The sequence below is a fragment of the Glycine max genome, chromosome 15, assembly GCF_000004515.6.
Source record: "Glycine max cultivar Williams 82 chromosome 15, Glycine_max_v4.0, whole genome shotgun sequence".
In the NCBI taxonomy this organism is placed as follows: domain Eukaryota; kingdom Viridiplantae; phylum Streptophyta; class Magnoliopsida; order Fabales; family Fabaceae; genus Glycine; species Glycine max.
In genome coordinates, this window is record NC_038251.2 from 31,214,835 (window position 1) to 31,222,288 (window position 7,454).

A 7,454-nucleotide genomic window follows, 5' to 3' on the forward strand; every position below is an offset into this window, starting at 1 on the left:
GGTTAATTTAGAATACCTTGGTAGAGTTGTGTTCAACACAAATGGCGGGAATTGATTCGCACACAACTATGATTGATGGCCTGGGTGTTGCTGGATGGGGAGTTTTTCCCCAAAAAGTTTCAATTTTTTAGAACAAGCACAGAAAATAGACTAAAACACATTCATGGGTACTTGAGATTCAACATTTCCCCCCTAAATTTCAAGTTTTTCATTTGTTTAGTCAATGTAGACATTAAACCAAATGATATACAGTACCAAAATCAGAATTTTGGGGATCCTTTTTTATTTGTTATATATGAGAGTGAGACATTAGCTGATGTCAAATTGCAGATACAGAAAAAGTTACAAGTTCCAGATGTGGAGTTTTCAAAGGTATGTATGTATGTGTTAATTCAATTATCTGCACTAGCACTACTTTTTAGGCCTTTTAAAGCTTGGTCAACTTTTTTATGGGAGATTGATGCATATTTTACTAATTATGTTAAAATTTTGTTTTCTCTTCTTCTGCATTGTAGTTAAATTAAACTATTATGTGAAAGTCTAGTCCATTTGTGTTTCAGCCCTGTTTCAATTACTTTCTGGGTGTAGAGCTACCAAGTTTTATTTCAGAATTGATATATTTTTCCTTCTGTTGTTTGTCTTTCCAGTGGAGGTTTGCATTTGTGTTACATGGTCAAGGGAATCTATTTAGGCATATTGTTTAACTTCTACATGATTAAGTTATTACAAATTTGCACTGTTTGATTGTTTACAGAAGGGATATATATGGTGCTTGGGAGCAATATCTTGGACTGGAACAGGATGACAGTGCTCCAAAAAGGTCCTATGCAGTCAACTAGGTAAATATTGGGGATTAGCTTCTTTCTTTCCTTTGGGGGATTGCCCAATGTAGTTGTTTAGGTGGTATATATGCACACACTATCGTTTACCCTAAAATGTGGAACTAGCACATTCATTCAAAATTTAGGGTAGATAAAAACAATAGAAAGAAAAAAGTGGTATTACTTTTTATGCATGGCTAATTAATTATATTTTGTTACACCTGAGCTAGTAAGAAAATATAGCAACATAGAATTAGTTTTGAACCTGCAACCATAGATGTTTTGTAGCAATCAAAAACTAAATTGACCATATTTCTGCAATGTGATTTTAGGAACTTTTAGTCTAGTAATATAAATTGAACTTCTATGAACTGTGGCATATATGGATAGGGTTGAATGGTTTTGGGTTTCTAGAATCTAAGTTGCATTGTGGGAAATATTTTGTTAACCCAAATCATCTTGAATGTATTCTAATTGATTACATGTATGAAATTAAACGCATTAAGGTCTACTCCCTTCGGTCTCAAATTTAAGGGAAAACACTATTTCGTGTTAACTAAGAAAGTTAGTTAACCACATTTAATTGCATCAATCTCAATTAAAAAATACTTTTTTCCACAACTTATTGTAAGTGTGTAACTATTGTAAGTATATATCATACAACAATATTTCTTCTTTTCCTCTCTCCATATGCTGTGGTATGTGGCTTACAAAATTCCATAGTGACTGACAAATTAATATTTCTTTTGTGACTGAGGCAGTATGTTGCATCATTGGCCTGAACCCTTATATATTGCTATGGAAAGCATGTAATGCATAGGGATTTCTTATTAACAAAAAAAATTTATACTGAGATCTGCTTATTACCCAACAAAACAAAAGTTTTTGATTTCTTATTTTGTAATTAATTTCTTCATGCAGGGTCCCAATGTACAGTGAAGCTAAAGGTTCATTCCACAAGATGTTGCAATCAAGATAATGAAAAAAACTTTTTGTAGAGTTGAGATATTAGACTTACAATTTATTTTCTTCCCTAATCCTTTCTATTTATTTTCTGATTTAAAAGCAAACTTATAAACTACAGTAGAACAAAGCCTACATAATAATAATAATAATAATAATAATAATAATAATAATAATGAAACAAAACCAAACATTATTTCCTATCTCTTATTATTATTATTTTTATTATTATTATTATTATTATTATGTAGACTTTGTTCTTTTATAGTTTCTTAGTTTGTTTTCTAATCAGAAAATAAATTGTTGCTTTGTTGAGTGGATGTGCAAGTTAAGGTGCAATATCAGCAAAAGGTAACTCTTTTTTCTTTCATTTTCTATCATTTTTATCATGGTTTTCTTTCTCTTATATGTTACAAATGACAGACATACATGACATTTCAATGCATGTGTAGAATAGGCTTAAAAACCTTATACCCAAAACTATGATACTTCAACATTCCACTTTTCTATTGTATGTTTGGTTTCTTTGGGTTCCTTAAATAAAATATTCACTTTGGGAAGTGGTTCATCTTTTGTAGATATTAAGAAATCAAAATTTTAGTTGCTTATATTTTCCGTACTCATAGGAATGTCCTTATGTTTATATTTTGGTTTTGTTTCATTATTATTATTATTATTATTATTATTATTATTATTATTATTATTATTATTATGTAGGCTCTGTTCTTCTATAGTTTCTTAGTTTGTTTTCTAATCAGAAAAATAAATTATTGCTTCGTTGGATGGATGTGCAACTAGAGGTGCAATATCAACAAAAGGTAACTTTTTTTTCTTTCATTTTCTATCATTTTTATCATGGTTTTCTTTCTCTTATATGTTACAAATGACAGACATACATGACATTTCAATGCATGTGTAGAATAGGCTTAAAAACCTTATACCCAAAACTATGATACTTCAACATTCCACTTTTCTATTGTATGTTTGGTTTCTTTGGGTTCCTTAAATAAAATATTCACTTTGGGAAGTGGTTCATCTTTTGTAGATATTAAGAAATCAAAATTTTAGTTGCTTATATTTTCCGTACTCATAGGAATGTCCTTATGTTTATATTTTGGTTTTGTTTCATTATTATTATTATTATTATTATTATTATTATTATTATTATTATTATTATTATGTAGGCTCTGTTCTTCTATAGTTTCTTAGTTTGTTTTCTAATCAGAAAAATAAATTATTGCTTCGTTGGATGGATGTGCAACTAGAGGTGCAATATCAACAAAAGGTAACTTTTTTTCTTTCATTTGTTGTAATTTTTATCATGTTTTTCTTTCTCTTATATGTTTGGTTTCTTTGGGCCAAATCATTATTTTCTTTTGCTTCTAATGAATGTCTAGGCTCTTCTATATTTAGTTTCCTTGCTCATCCCTATAATGACTGTCATATTCAGTACTCAAATGTTTTCTTTGTAGCTTTGTGCTAGCTGAACTCCATATTATCCACGACCATGGTTCATAATAGACTCTTGACATTTTGTTTATTGATTCCTGAAGGATCCCAGGGGTACTGGTCTGTTGCTTTTTTTGAACAGGTATAGCTTATTTGGGAAATAACATTGTCATCCAAATTGCAGTTGAAAGCAGGCTTAAGATCAATATTTTCATCATGTTAGTTTAACTACATGTTTAACTTTTATGTCTAAACCTCCTACTATACATATCTTTGGAGCAAATTGCACTGCTATAGTACTTACTCCTTTAGTAGTTATTGTTCTTAATTGGGCAGTTTTTTATGTCTAAGATCAGTATTTGTTTTTGTTTTTAATTCCCCTCAATTTTATTTAATGGATTTCTTGATATTTTCCATATGAGAAATCAAATGGCTTTCATCCAACAACTAGAAGTTGTGGGTGTGGTGGTTCTCATCCATTTTTTCCCCTTTTTCATTTTAACTTTTGTGATTCTAATACCAATGTTTCCTTCATATTTTTTTTTGGAACTTTCTTACTTTCTTTTTTTATCCTGCAAGTTCTGAAGGACTACATGTTTGGTAAGTCTTTTTTGGGTATTTTTTTGTTGATGCTTTCTTGTGATTTTTGGTTTTTTGTCAATTCGTGGTTGGATTTTTTGTATCTTTGTCTTTGAATCAGTTTCTGGTGGAGTTTGTTTTGCAAAAAGTGTGTCTAAGTAATTTTTGAATTTGGGACACAACAGGACAAGAGAGGTACCATAGCAGATTTGGGACACAAATGTGACTAACTTATATTTTTTTGCCTCAATTGAAAGTAGCAGATTTGTCATTTAGTTAAGTTGCTAGCATACCCAAATACTTCAGGTATATTCCAAGGTACTTCTGATATCCTTGGATATGTTGATATTCTACTCCTATACTATATTTAGTGAACATATACTATATCTTCTATACAATGTGGGGTCTATTGGCCTTACTATGTCTTCTATAATAAATCTTTGCTTCTCTTCATTTTCAGGTCTTACCTTTCAAATAGGTTTTTTTTATATACAAACTTTCTATGTTAATTCCTATAATAACAATTACTAGATTTGGATTTAATTATTGTTACCCTTCTATTTGACCAGCTAATTCCAATCTGTGTGAACTCCTATATAGATTGTATTAATCAATCTAAATCTGAATTACCCTATGACAAAGGTTGTTTAGGAAATGTTGGCTTAGGAGAAAAATATGATGACATACAAGTGTTTGACTACTTTGTTAAGTCAAAAAATTAATCCTATATTAGTTAGCAATTCTTTCAAGTCAATTATTGTCAAAGGATGTATTTCTTTCAAGAGCTGAGTCCAAGACCATTTCTGAGATTAACTACAATTCTGAGCTAAACCTGTTATTTATGTTTCCTATTTGTTTTGTGCAATAAAAAGTCCAATCCAAAGTAGTGGCAACCAAATTCTATTAACTCTAATCAATCTTTGCCCCTGGGACCATGAATCTATGAGTACATTGGACAATCAGCTGATGGAGTCAATAGGCTGGGAATAGTAGTTCTTAACCGAATTATCATGCAGTGTTTTTTAATCTTTTAATAATATTTTATTAGTTTGCTATCCAATTTGACTACAGATATTTATTATTAAATCTTTTTCCTTTGCGCAGGGATGGTGATGTTGATTTAAATGTTTCTCCTCTATTATGCATTTTTCCTGAAAAAATGCTCAATATAAGACCAGCTTTTTAAAAATGGATATTCGACCTCCACTGGATCAACAATCATGCGGCAGACCCCTACCAACATCCAAAATGCATGTTTGGACACTTGAACTCACCCAAGGCCTGCTTGGTGCCCCTGATGACATTATCTACATTTATGTTACTATCCAAATTTTTTCTAGACATTAATTTCAGTTCAATTTTATGTGCATAGACTTCCACCTATTGTAGCAATACATCTTCCTTCCTGTGGTTTCCATATGATGGTTTTAAGAAGGCTCGGCCCTCCATTGCAATGGATTGTCGTCATGCTTGACATTGGCATTGGTGCCAAGTACGTTGTCCAACCATGGTACCAATTTCTTGCACATGGTGATTTCAGTCATGGAGTCGAGCTCTTATTCTACTATAGGCCTCATGACAAAATTTGGGAAATTTTTATTAGAAGAAAAAAAATTTGGGGTGGCAACGATAGTGACTGAATTTTAATTTGCATTTTCTGGGTTTTAAAACAATGTTTTGTCAATTTAGATGTTGAACAATTATTTAAGGTTAAATATTCAGCCTTTTAGTTTCGCTAATTTTTTTTGTTTTCTTCATTATTTAGTTATTAATATTCAATTTTTTATACTTCAACACTGAATTGCATTTTGGAACACCAATTCACGTGAAAGTGAAACTTGTGGTGCCCTTCTCCCATGACCCTACCATTTTTCCATATAATCAAAACAATTAGGACTGGTGATCGAAAATGAGATTTTCTGTGGTAATATACCTCATCACTTTAGTTGAAGAGGGGACCTCAGCCTCAACTCATCACCTTCCCTTTGTGTTCTTTAGTATTTTACATTAAACATTGGATTAGTGTCATAAGAGGATAACTAGATAAGTAATCATAAATACATGTGTGATATTAATATGGAAGTACTTTTAAGGAAAAATAAATTAACCTTTCTTTAAGGAAGATACTATAAGAAAAATGAGATAATGCAAGGTCTCATATCTACTTTTTTTACATAATGTAACGACCCGTGTATACACACAAGCTTCTCGAACCCTAGCCTGTCCCAAAAATCAAAACACAAAAAACCAGACAAAAAAAAACACTAACCAAAATCACAAACTAATAGGATGAATATGACAAGAGGACCATAAAAAAATAGAAAATGCAACACACACAGGGTTTTGAAACCTTCAACATGAAGAAAGATGAAAATCTAAGGTTGCGAAATGTGAGACTTTTTTCAGTTTTTTGATCATTCTACCCCTCCCTTTTTTTACACTGTTTTGTTTTGTTGCCATTGCCATTGCCGCGTTGCATATGAAGTTTCGAACATATGTCACTCCCTGGTTGGCGGATTTCAACTCCCCATTTAATTTCACTTAATAATCGGAAATGTCCTCTCTCTCCCCGTTTCTCCGCCACGTTTATTGTTATTATTGTTGTTGTTGTTGTTGTTATTATTATTATTATTATTATTATTATTATTATTATTATTTATACTCTAGCTAAAGACCCTTTTTTATATTGTAATTCTGAGAGTGAACATTGAGATTTTTCTTTGAGGTTCCTGGTGTGTGTAGGTGGTAATAACAAAGGAAACCATTTTCGTTATAGCATGCAACTCCTGTCATCACAACATAAAAAAGGGCCTTCAGCTAGAGCCATAATAATAATAATAATAATAATAATAATAATAATAACAACAAATGAATATTCAAATTATTAATAACAAAAATATATATAAGTTTAGAATGTCTTAATTATAAAAATGTTTTTTTGAAATACAAAACTCAACAAGCACTTCTCTACCCACAAGAAAGAGAAGTTCTTAATAACACAAGATAAATCTAAATATATTATGATTCAACGAGTTGTTAATTTCTTAAAATAAAACATTTTAAGTTTTGGTCTTCCAATTATTAATCTATTTTTTTAGTACTCTCAATTTTCAAGATGTTGCTTTTAGTGTCTCAATTTCATTTTGGAGGACTAAAAAATTATTATTTTTAGTCCCTCAAATTCACTTTGTAAACTAAAGACAAAATTCTGCAAATTTAATTTGTAAGTAGAACATGAAACAAAAAGTGTCTCGAATATAATAAACAAATGATAGGGCAAACCTATATATAACACAATATGAATTTAATTTGTATAGGTACGTAATTTTGTGGTTTTCTATAAGTTTTTATCATCAGAATTCAAACACTGATATCTTCTAAGAATTCTCTAATTTCTAACATCATGAAGCTAGATAAAAACAGACAATAGTTAAGAAAGTCAACTAACAATATTTATTCAACTTAAGTTTAAACTGACTTGCTGTAGAAAATTGCATTTTATTTTCTATTTGCTTCTAAGATTACAATCTACTATTGATCAAATTCAATTTGCATTTCATTAATTCTTCTTTCGCATCTCATAAATACATATCCAATATTTTAATTTTAAATCACAATATATCATTATAAATATTCGGTTCT